Below are 21,801 nucleotides of genomic sequence, written 5' to 3' on the forward strand. Positions count from 1 at the left end.
CGTTCTCCGTGTATTCAAATAACGAAACCGAAGAGGAGCTTGAGCTAATGCTTCTTAGCACGCAATATTCACGGTCGCTTCACAAGAAAGGCGGACAAAGTGGTTCAAAATACGAGACCACTACACTGACCAATAACATCATAATTTACGGGTAAATTGAAAGCTGCTAGCTATCGCTGCGACTTGTCTTCGAACATCAGCTGTCTCTTGCATGTCAGGTGGCTTTTCGCGTCTACAATGAGACGACCAGCTACAGTCATCGCGGTCAAACAAAATATTTAAAATCTACATAATCCAAGGAACACATCGATAAAGGGCTATTTTAAGCAGCAATGCAAGACGCCAGTAAGATCAAAACATACTCGCATGCGCCAACAGTTTTCCACTAGCTGAAAGGTGTTTTGGTGCGCGCACGTTGTATCGAAACCCGAGGGCAGCTAGTAATGCTGGGTGCGCAAACGACAGCTGTACTCGAAAGCGCAGGTAACGCGTTTTCAGAATGTAACGCCGTTGTAGACACCACAAAGAAAAACGCTGCGTTGCCAGAACGGAGAGCTATACGACGAATGCCGGTGAACGAGCCGATGCCGCCGTCAGCTCAAGCTGACGGCTTCAGCATTCGCCTCACGGGTGTCTCGATCTGTTCGGCGACGCCTCACCGCCGTTGACGCGAACGCGAGTGCGGGGCTATTGTGCAACACTCGTTCGCTGTCCACAATGCCGCACCAAGCAGTATACATAGCTCACATTTTTATAGGTGTACTACATTCGGTAGTTTTCGTTCATCCTTCCGACGAGTGGCGAATAAGCCGAGAATTAGGCGCACTGTATAGGACAAATTCACAGAAAACAACAACAGGCCGTTTCAGTAGTAACATTTATAACCGCTGCAACAAGGCACTACACCTCGTTTTGTAGAAAGTCGTCGAACAGACCAATTCCTCAGACTCCTCTAACCAACACCTCTGAAGTGTGCACTGTTACTGTTTCATCCGAATAAACAAAATGCATCGCAGCGGGTGGCAGAAATAGTTTCTGCTGATCCTCCTTCCAAAGTGTTCAAAATTCCGCGTTCCCTGCAGAAAACAAGAGGAGCAGTCGTTCGAATGTATGCGGCCATATATTCTATACGCAAGAAAAATGAACAAAAATCATGTGAACAACTGCCGTCAACCTCATCGATCTCGACACGACGGCGCGCTCTGCAAATCCCGGGTGCCGAGCAATTTCAAAGTGAATCAGGCCGCAGAGAACGATTTTTTTTCTTTCTCAGCATGCGAACTCAGGGAAAGAGGAACGCGCACAGTGCGAAGGATAAAGCTAAGTATACACGTACTTTCCGCGCTCTGTCGGACGCATCTCCCCGGCGCATGTCGGCGTAAGGCGGCGGGGGCCGGACACCCACGCGCCGAGGCGCAGAAGCAGCAGCACGGCCGTCTGATCCGCAAACACCGCGTGTAGTGGCAAGCGCGCAAGCGCTACACACAAGGGCTCCCATCCGGCAGCCCGGGAAAGCAGCTGCTACGCTTTTCTCTATTGTGCTACTGCTCGGGATTTTGACATAGCGGCGGGCTCCTTTTTATTCCAGCTCGCCTACCGCTGGTTCATTGTATACACGCGGCTAGCGCCGATGAAAGATGACAGCGTTCTCTTCCTAAAGCTGAGGGCGTGCTCCTCGCCCATTCAACTACGAAAGACACTGATGCGCGCTAAACGGACGCGACGCACGCCGAAGTCCGCGCAATGTGGGGACAAAAGTAGGGAAGGAGAAAGCGCTTCACCCCTTCCTGAGCTATAAGCCCGACCGCTCGATGGGCCTAGCTTTAAGAGCGTCATCCTCAGGTGTACATGTGCCTTACCCGTAACGCAGAAGAGAAGGAAGGCAGCCGAAGTGCGTTCCGTTTAACGTTCTTCACGTCATCTTCCTTGTGCTGTCTGGTGAGAATGGTGTCTTCACCACGTTCACAGCCCCGTCGAAGCAGGCGAAGGAACTCAGATAAACGACACTGTCACGCTAGGCGTGCTGCGCTGGCCCAGAGCTTCGTCACGCTCCCCAAAGTGGCGCCGCGTTTTTGACGTCGACGCACACCGACACATCCAAGAGTTATGTACAGGAGGTGTTGCACACACTCGATTTATATCTTGTACAATCAATTTATTTTTATAAATGGCAAGACAGTTGGTGAGAATTTTCACCTCGAGAACTCGTCACGATATCATGCTGGATCTAAAGCGGGGACAACGGGATAATTTCGCGTTAAACCACCGAGGACCCGAACGTAATTTTTCAAACTACACCCATGGCCAACACAGAGCGAGATCAAAGACCCAAGAGGTCGATATTAACCAGTGTGTTCTAGCTCATTACTCAGCGCTGACAGGGAAAGTGATGAAACAGCAGGAAAGGAAGGGAATAACAATGACGATTGCAACAATAACCTCATCCAAATGAACTAATACTGGAAGCACCCTTTTGAGTAACGCATCAGGTTTGCTCACTCGCGTTTGCTCACTCGACACGTGCCAAGGAGACGGTCACTGAGCGTCTCCTGCGAGTAAAACGAGCATACACAAAGCAAATGATCAGTCATCTCGAGGATGTCCACACGGACGCTGAGATGAAGATAGTAGCGAATAAAGGACACGCTAAGTCTCAGTATACGACGATAGGTAAAATGGTTGCATGGCTTTCCTGGATATCGGGTGGCATCCAAAATTGAAGCTCCGGATCAACTAGATCGAGTCGGTGATCCTATAGTGAATCCAGTAACTTCCCGAAGCGGAGCTCATGATGTGGTATAAAGTAGCATTACCGCTGGACCCAACCATATTCATACGACAGACGCCGGCTTAGGTGTAACCCGGAAATGAAACTGTCTTTTAAGCGCTATAACGCAATAAAACAGTGTGGTGCACCCGATTCGCATTGGTGTCGCGTTCACCAGGCGTTATGCACAGCTCAATAGTTGCTGTTGAATACTGAAGCAAAGTTTTGAACACTGTCAGGTTCCCGAAACACTTGAGCAGCGGTTTTGCGTGTCACGCATGCGCGCACGAGCGGCAGAGGCTGCATGATCTCTTCGATTGCTAACGACGATAGCACATTTCTTACGTAATACTGTTTTGAGCCATTGGCCGCACGCGAAGAATACAGCCAACGGTGTTTATAACGGCAGTGGTTGAACCAACGCCATACGACTTGTACGGCGTTCGTGTCGTCCGTCTACTTCTCTACTCTTGTGTCCTGTCTGCACGCCTCACTTCTTTTTTGCATAATGAATCCTTACCAACTAGCTCATCTTTCTGTCGTTCTAAACAATTCCTGTATGACATGTACATACGCGGCCGAACAGAGAGAGAGAGAGAGCAAATGATAAAGGAAAGGTAGGGAGGTTAACCAGGACTGAGCCCGGTTGGCTACCCTACACTGGGGAAAGGGAAAAGGGGACGGAAAGATTAAAAGAAGAAGAGAAAGTCCACTGGGGATATCGTTCGGTCACTCAGTCCGGATCACAGACGCTGACTCAGTCCAGTAGCCTTCAAATATCGCAGCAGAGCTTTTGTGGCCTTTTGTAGCTGCGATATGTGAGGCCATGGTCCCAAGATCTTCAAGGTGAACGGTGTTCTATCTAGCTGATTGAGAGCTGTGCAGAGGTCATGTCTTTCGTTTTGAAAAGATGGGCAGTAGCACAGTAGATGTTCTATAGTTTCCTCCGCACCACAGGCATTACAGTCGGCGCTATCAGTCATTCCAATCAAAAATGTATATGCATTGGTGAATGCGACGCCCAAGCGTAAGCGGCACAGCATTGTTTCCTCATTTCGCAGAAGTCCTGGTAACAGCCGCAGTTGCATAGAGGGGTCGAGGGAATGCAATCGTTCTTGGGTGAATTCAGGTGTGTGCCACTTCTCTAATGTCATACGGTGTGCTACCTTGCTTAGGTGTTGGGCTGCGTCGGTCCGCGATAAAGGTACAGACACAAGGGTTGCTCCTTCGTGTGCTTTCCTAGCAGCCTCGTCAGCGAGGTCGTTGCCGGAGATACCACAATGGCCAGGCAGCCACTGAAACACGACGTCGTGTCCTTTCAATACGATGGTGCATTTCTCGTATCTCCGACACTAGTTGTTCACACGACCCGCAACGAAGAGATGATAGAAGACATTGCAAGGCCGCCTTCGAATCGCAGAATATTGCCCACCGATCTGCGGGTTGGTTGTTAATGTAATCAACGGCACCTCGGAGGGCAACAAGCTCCGATCCGGTCGATGTTGTCATGTGAGAACAGAGGTGTCGCATGTACGCTCCTAAACAATTACATCAGCGATTCATGAACACCAACGCCAATGATTACCGGTAAACATGTGGGGATTATACAATCATTTGGCTGTGCAGCAAACTTCGAACTGAAAAGAAACTTGGTTGCCTGCGTCATGAGGTTAACGCGTTCATCCAATATTGGTTCTGAAGCCAATTTATGAGTGCTTTGTCAACAGGCTCATGGACTTGTTACTAAAGTATCCTGGCTCATGTATACACAAGACACCTTACCTATACATATATGTTACATAAACGCCCTTTGTCGAAGGAAAGGGTCCTGGGACATTGGCCGAGACCGTTCTTAGCACAGAAGGCTTCGAAAGCGTCGTTTTGCTTCTTGCGGAAAACTGGTCTTAGAGACATACTTTAAGCAGGTCCGTATTCTCCTTTCCTCATCCCCCCTTTCTTTTTTTGCTCTTCTATCCTTTTTTTTGTAATATCTCTCTTCTATCGTATTTTATTCACCTTACTTCCTTTCCTCAGCACAGGGTAGAAAGCCGATCTGAGAAGTGGCTAACCTCCCTGTCATTCTGTCCATTCCTATTCCTTCCTTCCTTTACCATGCATATGACGCGCAATATAGACCTGTACGTATGGCAGTCTTAAAGCGCGCTGAATCGAAGAGCACAACATGAACAGTGACAGCAGGTCACAAGAACAAAGTGCGACCGGTAGCAGTTTTTTTATGCACGTCGTCAAATTTTTACAGCAATAAAAAGCAGGAAAAGCTAAAACGACACTGCTGTACATACACCACATCATGCGTATGGGCACACCCAGTGGAATAAATTTCTACGGATGATAAACTATTGGAGGCATGACAGCAGCGCCAAAAAGCAAGCACAAAAGAAAGGAACAGACTGGCAGCGATTGTCCGTGTCTGTCAGTGTTCCTTTATTTTGTGTGTGTGTTTTTTGGCGCTGCTGTTATGCCTGCAATAAGTGACCAACTCGCCCAGGAACTCGTTTCACTGGATGATAAACTAATCTATGGTGCACTGACACTTTAGTATCTAGGGAAGTCATAGCGAACGCTTCAAAAATAATTGTTTTTTATTCGCTCGATAATTTGTTTTTGCGCATTCCCGCTCACATGAGTGGAAGCTATATGTATACACAGCGCGTAGCTATAGGTTGCCGGGATATGCTTATGTCACTGTTCGTGTCGGGCTCTTCGATTCAGCGCGCTTTAATAATGCCATGAACATGAATGAACCAACTAGTCACGTTAGTCACGAAAACATGTTACAGCATTATCGTTCATAGCTTTGCAACTGCACTGTATCCACGCGCCTTAATTTGGTATCGTTGCGTAGAGGAAGGAAGCATTACTCGATCATGCATTGGTTCCTTGCGCAGATGGTTGTCGCGCCAGGCATGACGCAATCGGAGCTAAATTCAGCCTTTCGTTGGCGTTCAACAAGGCATAGCTCGGCAGTACGTTTGTCGATCCGAGCGGAAGGGGCCGCTTTTGAGAGTGCTCACTCCGCCATGGTGGATAAAGCCCATGAAACCCAAACCCATGCTCATCGGGAGTTATAAGACAAGTGCGCAACTTGTTTCGGAAATTTCGCAGATGCTCTCTTATTGCGCCCCCGCGTTCGGCATGTGTAGAGTCCAGAAATAGCGTGGCGAGACTCGGGTAGCAAGATGCCACCTCGCGCCCGCCACTTTTGGGCACAACGGGCCCACTATACGAATAGGAATCACGATTGCAAGATGAGACCGTTACACTAAGAAAAGTACCGGGGGAAACGAGAGTAATCAGAAAGTCCTAAAAAGTACGCTTTGCTCCCACAACGGACAAACTGCAGGAGTGTAAGTGCCGTGCGTAAATTTCGGAGGGTAAGTGTTTAGTACCTGGTCGGAAGGAGAGCAACGCAAGGATGAGCGGGAACAGGTACTCCCCATACACTGCACTATTTTCCTCCGTGTCATCGAGTGAAGCGGCGGAAACGATATGCTCTGTTTAAATCCAGAAAACGTAAATAATTTGAAGTTGGTCCACTGCCTTTAACTACACTGAGGGCAGCACTCTGCCTCTTCATGAGAAATGCGTGAAATTTAAATGGTTGAATGTGACGAGCCACGCACTTCATGTGCAGGCTGTCCGAAGTTATTGGTTGCTTCCGTTCCAATTAAAGAGATTACGAACTTAAATGAAGCTGCGTGTAGTTCAAACGGGGCACGCTAAGCGACAGAGAATTTGGTCTTCTGCTCTTGCGTGCCCCGTTCGCGCTACACGTACATCACGTGATGTGTCTCAGGTTAAACCATACTAAGAGTAATCGGACAGCTTTCTTTTTGCAGTCGTATATGGTCGCATATACATACAAAGTGTGACTCTCCCCGCACAGCATGTAAAATGGGCTCGGTCTTGCATAGCCGGACCTGTACTGAGCTGCTTAACATGCTTCCAGTGTGTTACGCGTCCCATCAATCCAGCTGCCGTGGTGTAGTGGTTAGAGTGACTCATGATTGTGATAACATGAGTTCGGTTCTTCTCTCTGGTGTTTTTATTTTTGCTCAATAACTTTTTTGTGTGGTCGTACAAATGGCTAGTAACATTTATTGCTTGTTTTAAATGCATCGGAGCAGAGCTCCTGTTATTCCTTGAAGGGCTAACCGCATGGGGAGTACCAGTTCATCCGCTCGCAGTTACACCCCTAAAGGACGAACGGTTGTGGCAAGACAGTCACTCACCAAAAAGAGCAACTTCGATACACCTTTCCCACATTTTTTTTTTTAATCTGGTACAGCTAGTCCCCATTATAGCTGTACCAGAAGTTAAACATGTAAGCTTTCTAATGCTTGAATAAATGTCACTTCTGTATTTGCATGACAACTTTCTAGTTGGAATTTCTTGCCTTACTTAGTTGCTTCAGAAGTAGCTTAATTAATATTGGCTAATTATCTAATTAAGCAAGATACGAAAAATAGCGTGACACACTACATACAAAACTGAGCAACATGCATTTGGTCGCGTCGTCTTAGAGTGCAGCGGCACATTTTTAAATTCTGGCTCAAGTTAGCTGAAACACCCTGCATATCATTGTGGCGCTTTACGCTCTGAAATTGCACAATGGGTTATGAGGAGCGCCGCACTTAATGGCTCTCGCTTAATTTTGACCCCCTGGTGCTCTTTGACCTGCACCCAATGCACGGTAGACGAATTTTCGCATACCACCCCGATCGGACTGCGGCGGCCGCCGCGGCCGGGAATCGACCGCGCGACCTCGTGCTCAGCAGCACGGCGCCAGAGACACTGAGCCACCTCGGCGGGTGCCCCATTTATCGCATTGCTGATATACGACCTGCCACTACGATGTGCGAAAGCATACCGTCGGCGATATAAACATGGCGTTGGAAAGCAAATGACCTTTTTTGTGGCCCCACGGCTTTTTCGTCATATATGTATACACCTCAAACCAGACTTTCGCACACAGTGATCGTACTGAACGGCTGCACTGCGCAGGGGAAAACTAAATATTAAAACAGTATATGAAAAGTGAAAGCGGTTTCCGCCAAGTATAGCTGTTTTTAGGTGCTACGGGCACTGTATATATAGCCTCCAAGTGCTGAAGTACGCACATCGGTGCTACCGACCTTCGGAGGCAGACCGGCAGGCGCGGGCGCAGACACGGCACACACACCCGCACAGTGATAACCAAATTGAACCAACGGTTTATTGGGTCTTCCTAACAAGACGCACTGGCTTCTGCGACACTCCATAAACGGGCAAGAGGCAGGCTAGCAAGAAGCGGGTGTGTTCACCTTTGCTTAGTGCTGCGGCCTCCTGTGACCGCCGACGCTCGCTGTTCTCCGGTAGTGGATCTCGGAAGATGCCAATTCCCGCTGTTTCCGCTCCGGTTGGTGTCTAGTACCTCATGCATGGCATATTCTTCGCGCGTTCGGGCGAGTCCCATTCGGGTCATCCTCCACTTCAGAGCAAGGTTAGAGGTGAGGGTGCATTGGTACTCCTCGCGGCTGGTGAAGGAACGGATTTCTGCCGTTTCCCACAATACATTACATTTCTTTGCCCCTGTTGACATTTCCAATTACAAGTTAGAACTCTCGTACTGCTGTATTGCCGTACGGCATTCGTATTTGGCCGTCCGACAATGGGCAGGCTGGTGAAGTACTTGTCCCACACTACGGCAGCAGCTTTTAGTCTCCTTTCCCCATTTCCTAGTGATAAGTTGCTCAGTCCTGGTTAATGACCCTGACTTTCCTTCATGATTTCTCTCTCTCTCTCTCCTAATAATTGGGTGGCTGAAACTGTGCTGTTATCAATATCTAGTAATCCGTTAGGTCACATCTTCACGTGCCTGTTAATAGCAGACCACAAAGAAACGTAAGGAAAGAATTTTTTTTTTTTACATCAGGCTATGTATTTTACCTGAAGGAACACCACTGAATGCTGCACTTTCGGGAGCCCGTCTCTCCGGAATACTAAAAACTGCATTCAGCAACGACAGTGCGCTATGAAGTAAGCTTGTCTTGATATAAAAACATCTGAAGACGTTAAATTCGTGAGAAGCAGTAGTTACATCAAATCATTTTGATACCTTAAAGGCCACGTTTAGGGGTGTTGGATAAGGGGCGAGTCACTTGGAAAAAAGGAATCCCATACATCTGTTTGTTCATGGCGACATGCGCCCAGCAACTCCTCAAACGAAAGAACAGCCTGTCCCACACAACAATTTCCCACGACGTCTTCCGTGACTTACCTGAATTAGGGGGCGGATGGATTGCGAGGAATTCCATACGAAATGACGAATTGCAAACTTCAACACGAACGGTGGTCGCAGTAGTAGGATGGAAAAAATCAGACATCGGCCATGTGCGCTGCGGTGCGAAATGAGGAAAGCGTCTGAGCGTCCAAGCGGCGCACGTCTCTCTTGCTCATTAATCTTGCTTTCGATCGCGTGCGCGCCGAAGTCTGTTCCTGTCGGCTGCAGATAAACGCAAGCGGGACCACAACGGCAAATGCGCATAACTCACGCCGTGCAGCGCCTCCTCAAGACTCGCTGACGAGTCCGCAGCTAGTCGGATTTTGTTGGACGGCCGACGGGCGCTGACCGCTACCCCCCCCAATCACGACATACCCTGGCTGCCACTCAATGGTTGAAAATAAACTGAATACCTCAACCTTACGCGCGCTGACTCAGCTTTTGAGATAATTCGGCCTCGGTCCTTAAGCGTGCCGCCGTTTATTGTCCAACAGAAACATGTACTGAAAACATGACGTCTCAAATACAATGGAAGTGATGGGGAGCCTAACAATATTAAGTTGCGAAACAATTGCAGCGGCTGCCTGTTTTCGTTTTTCTTTCTTTGCAGGTGGTTTTTTTTTTTTAGGTAGTTCATTGTTTAGACCTGCATAGCACAGAGCACGAAGAACGAGAAGAAAGGGGGTTAACCGAGGGGCCCGATTTTTATTACTCATATCATAAGAAGCCAACAAACACTGACACCAAGGACAACATAGGGGAAATTACTTGTGCCTAATAAATGAAATAAAGAAACGATAAAGTAATGGAAATTAAAGTGGATGAAAAAACAACTTGCCGCAGGTGGGAACCGAGCCCACAACCTTCGCATTTCGCGTGCGATGCTCTACGAATTGAGCTACCGCGGCGTCGTTTTCCCATCCACTTTCTTGGGTATTTATGTGTCCTAGTAGAACCCTGGGTGTGTTAGCCAGCGCCACCACTCACAGACCTTGGCGGCGGACGTGGAACGTCTTTTTTGCCGCAGGCGCCACGACAACGTGATCTTTTTAGGGTGAAGGCAACTGGTCAATAAACCCACATATGCTACCTGAAGGCATCAATGTTGCCGGATTCGAGACCCTCGTTATGTAATGAACGAGAAGAAAGGGGGTTAACCGAGGGGCCCGATTTTTATTAGTCATATCATAAGAAGCCAACAAACACTGACACCAAGGACAACATAGGGGAAATTACTTGTGCCTAATAAATGAAATAAAGAAACGATAAAGTAATGGAAATTAAAGTGGATGAAAAAACAACTTGCCGCAGGTGGGAACCGAGCCCACAACCTTCGCATTTCGCGTGCGATGCTCTAGCAATTGAGAGCACGGAGAGTAAGATTGAGCGTTTACAAATGGAACGTTGAAACATAACCTGCGCGTACCCACCCGATTAGCTTAAATGACTCGTTGGTAGCATCGAGATAAAACAACTTGCTTAAAAACACAACATATGCATAAAATTATCTGCTCTTATAAAGAAGACAAATTTGCAACCGCATTGTGAAGTCTGCGTGCCGTAACCCGGAAAACACCTAGTAAAATGAACTGGTGCTATTTACTTTACCGGGACAAAAAGCGAACTTCCGAACGCCATCATGCGGTTCAGTGGTCGTGTCGAACAATGTTTCGGCAGGTGAAGCATTTAAAGCTAAAATTGAAGGGGGTCTCAACAAAAACTCGACTTTGCTGCGCTCTGCCACGCTTTGCGTTTTAATGCAACAGCAATAGAGGTGCACTTTGTAGGTGTCCGTCTAACGAAAAATATGGACCGAGACAGAGAAACTGGCACTTTACGAGGCCCTTCAATAAGCGACTTTGCCCCGGGAATGAGAGAAAGTTAAATGGCACAAAGTCGCACCGGGACACTCACTGCCGAGAGGCCTCAACCGTGCGTGGAGCCGCGAGTCCAGGACCCCGTGAGCCTTAGCCGCACCGCGCGCTCTCCTAACTAGATAAAGCTCGTCCCTGGAGTCGGCGCTGGACAGCAAAGCTTCCCACTGTTGTGCAGGGGGTTTTGTGTTACGAGGCATTGATTTTGTTAGTTTGCATGCTCATGTGGCATGGTAAAGCGTGGCCGATACGTTGCAATTGGGGCAAGCTTGCGGCTATTGCGCGGAATACATCGCGTGATAAATCGTGCAGTGTTGGAATGTGTAATTGCCTCCATGACACTGCCTCTTCACGCGTGAGTGATGCGTGGGGAGTTTGTCTTTCAAGTCTGAAGAGTTAAAAGATTGTGCGAAATTGTTTTGGGGTGGGTAGTAGGTATTTCCCCTTCGCGATCGTCTCGCTGAGAGTCTCGATGGACGTACGCTTGAGTTGAGGCATGGGCCTTCAAATTTCCAACGAGAGATTCGTGACCAAGGTTCCAGATGATGGTGGCTGTTTTCGGCAGGGTAGACTATCGTAGGCTAGAAAGCGCTAACTGTGAGATTCTTTAGCGTAATTTCTGCAAGCCGCTTGCGAGTCGGTGAGCAGAACGACCTGATCTACGCCACAGTTTGTGCCAATGGCCAACGCAATGGCAGCCTCATGAGATGGACCGGCGTGAATGGTTATAGTATTGGGCTGCTGAGCTAGAAGACAGGTTCGATCTCACTATCGCTCAAGCATTTTTTTTTTTATACCATTATAGGTGAATTTCACCCACCTCGGAGTTTTCTAACAGAAAACTCGAGGCGTGTTGAGCTACGCAGGCGAGTCGGTGTGTGCACGAAATCGCAAGTTTGTAAGAGATACGAGATCTAGAAACGTCGGTTTGATAAATGCGTGCACAAGGTCGCCTATGACGCACGTGCGCACAGCTGGCGAAACGCCTACCGCTCGTCGAAAGTGGGCCGATCCTAGATAGTGCATAGATAGTGCATAGGGAGGACAGACACCGCAACCTGTGGCCACTGCGGCCATGAAGAATCGATTGAACATATTTTGTGCGCCTGCCCGCAGTACAGTCCACAGAAGGAATGCCTTCGCCACGAACTTGACCAGCTGGACGACCAACCGCTATCGGAAAAAAAAATTTTACACCATCGAAAGGACCTACCGTCACAGAAAAAGGCCGTGCAAGCACTATTGCGCTTTTTGCGATCTACCGGCCTTTGTGAACGTCTTTAACTGACGTTCCTGTGTGTGCCTCCGTGTGTGCGTGTTTCTTTAACGTTTTCCTCTCTATCCTCTAACTCCTCCCATCCCCAGTGTAGGGTAGCAAGCCGGAGACTGATATCTGGTTAACCTCCCTGCCTTTCCTCTTTATCTCTCTTTCTCTCTTGACTAGTGTCACGCTATACTGGGCCCCATAATCACTATGCTGCAAAGTGTGGTACAGAAGACGAACAGTTTTACAGCATTTAAACAGCGTCACGAGAGCTTCATATAGTAGATTCCATTGTGAGTTGGATCTGACGTCATCGTACCTATATAAAAAGACATACCTTTTAAACTTACCCGCATGTTATCGCATAATTTGACAATTAGCGGCAACTAAATTGAACGCAATTTTGATTTGTGGACAGTCCTGGTTCACTAATTGAGACGAATTGTATGTCTAACTTGTGCGAGCAAGCCGACATAAGTGTCCCGGCTATCCGCAATAATAAACTACAGCAGAAAAAAATGTACGTGATCGTAAGAAAATAAAGTGAACCTAGCTAGAAGTCGGGCTGGAGCGCTGGGCACGCCTTATGCAATAACATTGATTCCATCTAATTTCCAAACAGATGGTCCCTAACCTGTACCAGCTACAAACAATAACCGCGTATTTTTCCATACTGCCACACCAAAACCAATTTCCGGCCAAACGTAGACTGGCGCAGCTGCGGCGCGCCGACCACGTCAGATCACTATGTTCTGGAGTGTGCAGCTTTCGAGAAACCGCGGAGAGCCCTCTTCTGACAAGGAGTTTAGCGCCACTGGCACTGAATCAGCTCGACATGCCGATTGCAGTGTTGGAGATGGCAACGAGAAAGTCAGGCGGCTTGTGGGGTTCCTCCCAGACTTCAAGAAACTCCGCACTCCGTGCCTCTCAAAGCATTATTACAGTTGGCCAGTTTTGACCGACCGATCGACCGGGTTTAACGCCTCAAAGTAATACATGGGTTGTGACAGATCACGCGTACTGGAAGACTCCGAATTAATGTTGACTACCAGAGCTTGAACCGCTTGATTTTCTGTGCACGAGTTGGAAACTGTAGCCGTGTGTGATATTTTATCGAACCCTAGACGGATATCAGATTGGTTCTGGCGTCCGAAATCGGATAATCTGATATTCGTATGGGCGAGATGTGGTGAGATGCTTAGTCCGTCCTTAGGAAGCCACCTCGTGGCGTTTGATCGCACCTTCCATGGGCAATATCAAATTACTGCACCTTCAGCACAAGCAAGTGGTGGCGTCGCCCGTGGTACGCGATAAATAGAGCTAGAACCTCCCTTTGTGCACAATATAAGCGCGGAAAATTTATCAACTAAAGCAGTTCAGCAGTTCAAACAAACATAAAATTGGCACATCTTTCAATACGCAGTACAGAACATCATCCTGGCAACTTCTCATACTTTGGCTTTGCCATCTCAAGAAGCCTCCGCATTCCTTGCAGAAAATGCGGCAGTGTCATTTTCAATACACTGTCAGTGCCACCAGCCACCGCTTATTCGGCAGCACGGCAGCCTGGCACACGTCCCGCTATTTACCAATTATACAATTCGTAAGCGATGCAAAATGAAAACAGCGCAGTGAAACAATGCATGACGATCAGAAGCTGCAAGCATGCATGCACCTCATGACGCTGGAGGATCAATTATGGGGTTTAACGTGCCAAAACACTTTCTGATTATGAGGCACGCCGTAGTGGAGGACTCCGGAAATTTCGACCACCTGGGGATCTAACGGGCACCTAAATCTAGGTACACGGGTGTTTTCGCATTTCGCCCCCATCGAAATGCGGCCGCCGTGGCTGGGATTCGATCCCGCGACCTCGTGCTCAGCAGCCCAACACCATAGCCACTGAGCAACCACGGCGGGTACGCTGGAGGATCAATACTTAGATGAGCAGTAGGTTGTACTGCAATCATTAAGCACACTTTAAAACAGGCTATAAAACCTAATATCTGACCCAATACAATCGCAGATATGCGCGAAACGCAATTACAATGTGGAAAGAACCGTTCAAACAAAATGCAGCGATTCCTCGCCAGTAAAGACTCCAAAAAGAGGAAGACTAACGATTTTGGCAAGGGCAAAAATAATGCCACTTTTTTATGCCACACATAACGGACACGAAGCGTGGACACATAACGGAAGAAGTGGTCAAGAAAGTTGGCAACGAAGTCCAGGGTAATCGAAAGTGTAAATAGACAACCAGGAGTCATCAAAAAAAGATACCGAGACAGTGAATTGGGTTCAAAGAATGGAAACAAGAAAGACAATGAAAATTTGCAAGAGGGAAGAAAAAGTAGAAGGGAAAATCTGTACGGTAACACAAAGGACAGTGCCTTTCTATTTGAGGCTCGAACTGGTAGCCTATGGACAAAAACATGCCGGAGCAAATACTCGCAACAAAATGAGGCATGTGTATGCCGCAGCAAAAATCTGGAGAGCACTAAGCACTTCCTAACGGAATGCGAAGGAATTCACCCAACGAGACCCGTAGATAACGTGCACCTTCCAGAAGCGGTTTAAGAGGAAGCTTTAGCTCGGGGGCTCCTAGCTAAATACATGGGAAAGGAGAAATCGCTTTTCTTGGCAACCACAGCACCAAATTTGATGAGGTTGGTTGCATTTAAAAGGAAACGTTAAAATCTAGTAACTGTTGGAAGAGGAATTTTTATTTACGCCGTTGATTTCCTTTATAAAATTTTTCAGAAATGGCAAATTTTCAGAAAACGAAATTATCAAGTTCACAACTAACTCACCGATGAAAACAATATCGCAAGTCTGTCCATTGCAACTAACAGCACATATAAAGCGGACAAATTTGCTGTATTTTACATGGTTCTCAAGTGCATCACTAACATGCGAGTAGCACTTTTACAAAACCTTCGTAAATATTGTAAGAAGGTCACGTGAGACAAATTAATATATCAAATTTGTTCGCTTTGGATGTTCTGGTGGATGCAATTTACAGAACGGCGATATCTGTTTTTGACACAGAGGTACAAAGTTGTAAACATCGGGCTTACATTTTTTTAAACACAGAAATATATGAAAATTCTTGTAAAATTACGGAGGCCATAAATCAAAATTCCGAATTGAACCATGACTAGAATTCACCTTCCTCTCAAATGTCGCAAATTTCATTAAAATCGAACCAGGGGTTCTCAGAAAATCATCTCTGCGTTTTACATGTATTTGAATACGCGGTGTCTGAGTTGGGGCCGAGCTAAAGCTTCCTGCTAAAGTAGACGGAAACATCAACCGATCAAGAGCCGAGATAACCAAGAGATGTTTAGAATGTTGGTGGAAAAAAAGCACGGAAGAGATTGATACGACCGGGTTTGTTACAGGCGTGGGTAGCGGTACAAGTTACATATCGAAGTCTCAAGGTCTTAAAAGAAAAAACGATGCACGTGATGTATACAAAATGCTAGAATTAAACACATGCATGGCATACCTCAGTAACTGAAGCAAGCTATGACTATTTGTCATCGCCCCGTTTCAAAGGGGATGCCAAGAAATCATCATTATTGTCACCATCAAGATCGTGGAGGTCACAACAAGTAATGATGTAGCGGACAAGGATGGCATCGCGTAGACGTTATTCTCTGAAAGATAGTGGTATGTTGGCGGGCAATGATAGATCATCACGCATGTGGAGAGAGAGAGAAAAAAACATGTGGAGAAAACGCCACCGGCATCAAGTGACGTACATGACAATGAGGAGCCGAAAATAGGGCACACAAAGAAAATGCGCCACGAATAAGGCGGTTGGTTGAAAACAACGTCTAAAGCACAGATGGTGTCCCGGCCAAAAAGCACGCTGTGACAACACTTTTTTTTTGCATAGTAGCTATCGATTCATAGCATCCAAGTGCCTGATATACCTGCCCACAAATATACAGGGAAGCAAATCTTTCGTTCTAATTTCGTAGGTGGCACTGCGACATTTCGCTCGTGATTGAAGTTTTCGCCTCCCTGTTGTATAATCCTCGATCGCGACCTTCAACACGACTAGTCGAACCTGAGAAACAAAAAGCCTTTAACACTGCAGCTGCCTCACCACTGGTGACCTAAACATTTATTTTCACAAACACGTAATTTCAAAAATGATGTAAATAAACCTAATATTTCAGTCATATGAAACAACCATTCGGGCAGGTAGTGTCCTATGAAGTTGTCCTTTGAATGATGGAAACCAAAAATATGATAGTTTTCGACTTCAATTCTCACCACACTGACTATAAACAAACCTGTCCGTGATGACACAAAAGAAGTCAAAATAAACATGATGCACGAAGGTTTTCCGAGTCAAACGTTTTCTATTACTAAAATTTAGGGATGTGTGAATATTCGATACTTAAGAATAACCAATCAAATATCTTCCTATTGGATTCTGTCCGTGAATCCAGTAGTCAATATTCGAATATTTTTCGAATAGTTTTTCAATGCTATAGCCCACTATTCACGATCAAACATGAAATTGAAGAAAAAATGCGATGACTCATCCCATCCACAGCGGACATGGAGAGCATGCGTCGCTCAGATCATCAGACAGCCAGACTTTTCCGGCTAGACGTGATCACTAGCGACATGTTCATACACGCCGTTCGCTACTATGTTTAGATGCAGCACGCGTGTCCTCTTATCGGATATAATGCGAATACGTTTCATTGGAACATATTTTCCCAATAGTGGCACCATGATCTGCCACGACCATTCGAATGAGAGAAAAAGCTCTGTTTTTTTTTTCGCTCTGCCAACGCCGCAGACGGCATGCATTTTTTATTTGGCCGCAAAGGCATACTCAGGTATTCATCGGCCGACAAGGCTGCTTTTCTAAACGTTATGATCAAGCACGACTGCGTATGCTTCGAAGAGCCCCGAGTTTGCGAACAAGCGGCTTGGTTCATTGTTTCCAATGCTCCCTTTGTGCTTTTAATAAAGCATGATTTATAATGGACAGAGACTTTCTAATGTTGGAAATACTAAGATGTGAAAATTGTTTGATAATAATGGTGAGAAGGCTGTCCAGTGTACGCGAACTATTAAAGAAATATTCCTTATTCTATTCACTTCTGGCGTTATTCGATTGTTGTTGGATTCTAGTGCATGCTGCTACTATGCGATTATTCACACATTCCTAATAAAATTTTGACCCACCTAGAACAAAGAGAAAATTGAGTATTTGTCTAAACAGCTATGAACAATGGTTAAAAAGTTATCTATTTGATATTTAAAAGAAAAACAAGCTAAAAGAAAGGTCTAATAAAGCACGTTAATACGGAAAATAATTACCGGCATCTGTGTACACTAACGCTAAAATATTGTTTATTTTTTTCTGCTCGTCCTACTATTCTGTTAACAGTTGCAGTGAAAGGTTTGGACATTCAGCCTGTTACGAATGTTTAGAAGGAGAGTGCAACATTTGTCGATGCCATTCTCATTGATGCGCAGCTCGCAGAACGATCGAAGCGTTGATCAGGATTAAGAACCATTCTTGCGCAATGTTCAAATTCTATCCCACTTTCGCATGACTCGTACAGTTTTTCTGGTTTCCTTATTTTTTTGAAGTTTTGAGAGTTGATGGCAACCACAGATAGCACACTCGCTGAATCTCGTTACGAATTATGGATACGTCGCCAGCTGCGGCCACCGCTTTCGACGCGCTCGCTCAGCTGAAGTAAAACGCACGCTTAAAAAAAAAAAAAGAAGCTTACGTCGCAATCCACCGCCCCCATTCCATCGCGTTCCATGACAAAAGCTCTGCCTGCTGTGGCTTCCAGCTAACCGGACTGTTCGCGTAAGCGCAACGCTCCGAAAGGCTATATGCACTCGCGAGCGTCGCAATGTTGCGCTTGCGGCGTGGGAGACGACGCCCCGTGCGGGGCTTCGTGCAGCACACACGTCGGCGCCATAAAAGCATACGGCCGAACACGCGCAGAGGCTCTTCTTCGACTGGTACGCATGCTGCTCACTATTTCGAAAGGCGTCCTCCATCTCCTCTCGCAGCCAGCAGTAGTGTCGTAGCATCGCGAGCTGGCGATTTGTTTTTTTTTTTTTTTATCGCTCAGTGGCGCATCGGGCCCGAAGATGTTCTATTCCCGCTGAACCGAAAATAAAAGACCTAGCCCAGAGGATAACGGGGCAGCGTCGGAGCCACGCCATCTTTTGTCACAAGTTCGAGAGAAGGGTTTAACGAAAGGGTCAGCCGTAAGAAGAAAACTTTCCAAACGCTCAGATAATGCTCCCGTGAAGGATTAATTTACACTATGAAGCAGTCGCGCCCTAAGGATTGTTCCCTCCGTTGCCTAAGAAAGCGCGCGCGCGCATGTGTGTGCGTTGAAAAGTGAGAGAAGCGCCACGTCAGTACCCGTTTCCTTTGCTAATACACACTTAATCGTGTGTAAAATTTACGCACGGAAAGGGCCGGCGTTTCGCAAGCGGCGCAGTAAAACTTGCGCCCTGCGCACAGACACGCACAAGCTCACGCCGCTGGCTCAGGGCGCTACATGCGATGGTCGGCATTAATTTTACACACGAGCGAAAGGGAGACAGAACGGCGTCAGTATGCATGTTTCGTACTGACACGCGTATTCCTTCCCCCTTACTCTTTTTTCTTACTCTCCTTTTAGATTATTTGCGTTTCTTGGAAGTACCCCTTCGTGACTTTATTTTACAGCAATAATCGGTACCGTACTCCAACAACGAAAAGAACGAGTGCCTTATCAACTTTTGAAATATTTGTTCCTTACATAGCACGCACGCAGAACGAAGCCACTAAGAGTCGTCAGTTTAAAACATTATCCCCGCAATTAAGTGGCCGCCAACCGGAACGGTGATATCGCTACACGCGGCGCGGAGACGCCGATAGCAAGAGGGCCGAGCCATTTCCACGAGTTCGCAACGTGCTTTAGCGGGGAGATGTATATAGCTACATGAGCTGGGCGCTCGTCGAAACCTCCAAGGGAAATGAAAACCGGCATGCAAATTACTGTCCTCCCAAATCACCCCTACTTTATGAGCCGAGAACAGTTCGACAGTCCCGCTATCGGCGCCCACAGTGTCGAGCGCTGCGTTGATAACAATCATTAAAATGTTTATTACAGTGCCCAGGAACAGATACGGCGCACTTATGTAATACTCAAGACAAAACGTACAGAGAAGGCAAATGTGGTACGCAAAACATTCCGAGATAGGGCAATAAACAACCAGAACACGAGGAGCTGGACGTGAAAGGGAGCTAATGGTACTACATGAGCACCTACATATATACAAAACATAAGTAATGAACTCTCAAATTGACCAACACAGGCAGAATACTTAATACATGTATTTTTTGTAGTCGAGCCATAGGACAGTCTAATGCAACAAGACCACGCGGGAAACGCTTAATGCTGCCTGGTATACCTTTGCGGCATAGAAAGTTTCACGTGATCAAGAAGCTTTGGTCAATGTGTAATGCCATGGACGACCTTAGAGAAACATAAGGTCTGATTTAATAAGTCTATTTTAAAGGTGCCAGTTGTGGTATACTTAAGAGGGCTGGAATGTGGTCGCCAGAAAGTTCGGTCTGGTGCTTGAAAATTGATATCAAATTAATCTGGACATGTTTCATATGAGGTCAGAATTAGATTACACGTTCCGCCCCCAACTACAGAGGCCTACTCTAGTAGTGGAAGGCGCACAGTAGAGTACTATTTCATAAAGGCAACAGGGGAGTGGAAGTCATGGGATATACGCCAAATAATACCGAGAGCGCGAATGGACGTTGTAATAATAATAATAATAATAATAATAATAATAATAATAATAATAATAATAATAATAATAATAATAATAATAATCTATTTACCGTGCCAAGGAACAACCCTAAGGTCTAAGTGTTGGCGGACGCATGCATTAAAAAAAATGCTGTAGAATGTAAGTAAAAAAAACAATGAAAAGCAATTTTGAAAAGTGTACATGCAACAAAACGAAAGGTGAATAAAAGAAAAGGATGAGAAGGGCAGTTGAACAATGCGTGAAACTGACAACAACGCAAAGCTAGGAAAAGAACAATGACAGCGAGTTATGAAAAATATCGAGATGAAAATAGGCGTTATAAACCTTCAGTTTATTCTGTTGGGGGTCGAGTGTTGGTGATGACAGCCAGGAACATAGAAAGTTCTATGTTGTCTGGTGACCTTGCGCGGAATACATAGGCGGGAAGTTTTCAATTTTCCGTGGGAGGGGGGGGGGGGGGAGCTTTTACATATATAATCTGTAATAACATTTGCGCTTTAAGAAATTTCGTGTGACCTCGAAGAATTGTTCATTAGGAAGAATTGTCTTATACTTCGCTATCACTAACACTGCTTCGCCTTTCCGGGGAAACTGCAGCGTCGTTTGTTTACTGTGAGCCCGAGTATAAGCGCCGCTGCGCATGACTGCTATTTATTCTGGTTTAGAGTGACTCCGGCTTGGCCTCATTTCGGTTGCCGAGGGAATTATATGCGCGTGACACCTGCATATCTGCACGCAAGTGGCTATGTTATCCACAATAAATGCTGTAAATTATTAGAAGAGTTTTTTGATGAGTCGTTAGCATTGCCTAGTGGAAAGAGAAGCAATTCTGAAACATATTCACGCGCATTTCACACGCCGTTGATAAAATACTCGGCCGAAGGGGTCACTGAAGAGTCCAGGTTTATTCTTCGGGTTCAAGAAAGCATCAATGCAATTTGAAGCGAGGTGAACGTACATCCCCGTATTCATTCTGTAGGCACATACTATCCATATCATTAGAAATTATTGTTTGTTGGGCACCACTTTCTCATAAAATATAAAAGCTTTCTTTTGTGAATATATTCAAATACAGTGTTTTCTTTAGATTCAGCAAATTTTTAATATTAGAAAAATACAACTCACGGTAACGTTATGTTTACTATTCAAATGTACGGATAGGCAGCCTCTAGATACAGAGCAATTTCCGCAATTACGTGCGTAATTAGCGAAGTTACAGTAATTAACTTTCTAATTACCGATAGTAAGTGGCTACAGCAAATCAGTACATTGGGGGCCGTCCTCAACACTACCTATTACAACGATTAAATTATGAATAGCAGATTTCATGTGGGAGCTGCACGAACAATTAGTTCCCCTTGGCAGGCTCCTTGGAACTGAAACTGGCTAGACAAAGAGCGTCTGTGTCGCCAATGATAGTGGCCGTTCTCTTCAGTTCTTGCGGGGTGAATATCTCGGCATTTCATCGCAATGTGCGGAGTCAGTCTCGGGACTACTGCTGCTTGCCAAACTATATATGCGCCCTCTAACGGCCCGGCGACAGCTATTAGAGGGCAGACCTTGGACGGAAGTGCCTCCTTTCGTGCTCGCAAGCGCTTCGACTACTTACGCCACCTGACGGTTTTGTATTATGAACGCGCAATGAATACTCAACGGCCACCACAATGCATACCCCCCGACAGTGGCACCTCTGAAAATATAATTGTAAAAGCACGTCGTACAGAGTGGTATCAGTCCAGTAGCACGCGGCTCGAAGCAATGTGCCAACCAAAAAATC

The 21,801-nt window shown here is 46.3% G+C and overlaps 1 protein-coding gene across 2 annotated transcripts in view; it reads right to left on the reverse strand.

Annotated features, from left to right (window-relative positions):
• LOC135901252 (transmembrane protein 163a-like) overlaps window positions 1-21,801 on the reverse strand; it is an 87,291-nt gene that overhangs the window by 64,061 nt on the left and 1,429 nt on the right. Inside the window, exon 1 of one of the 2 annotated variants that reach the window (XM_070531079.1) lies at window positions 8,092-8,112. The exons of the other annotated variant lie outside the window; for it this stretch is intronic. The gene's annotated coding sequence lies outside the window, so the exon portion shown is untranslated. Of the gene's footprint in view, window positions 1-8,091; window positions 8,113-21,801 lie in introns of those variants that run through there. 2 annotated transcript variants of the gene reach the window in all.

Source organism: Dermacentor albipictus, chromosome 1 (assembly GCF_038994185.2).
Source record: "Dermacentor albipictus isolate Rhodes 1998 colony chromosome 1, USDA_Dalb.pri_finalv2, whole genome shotgun sequence".
NCBI lineage: Eukaryota > Metazoa > Arthropoda > Arachnida > Ixodida > Ixodidae > Dermacentor > Dermacentor albipictus.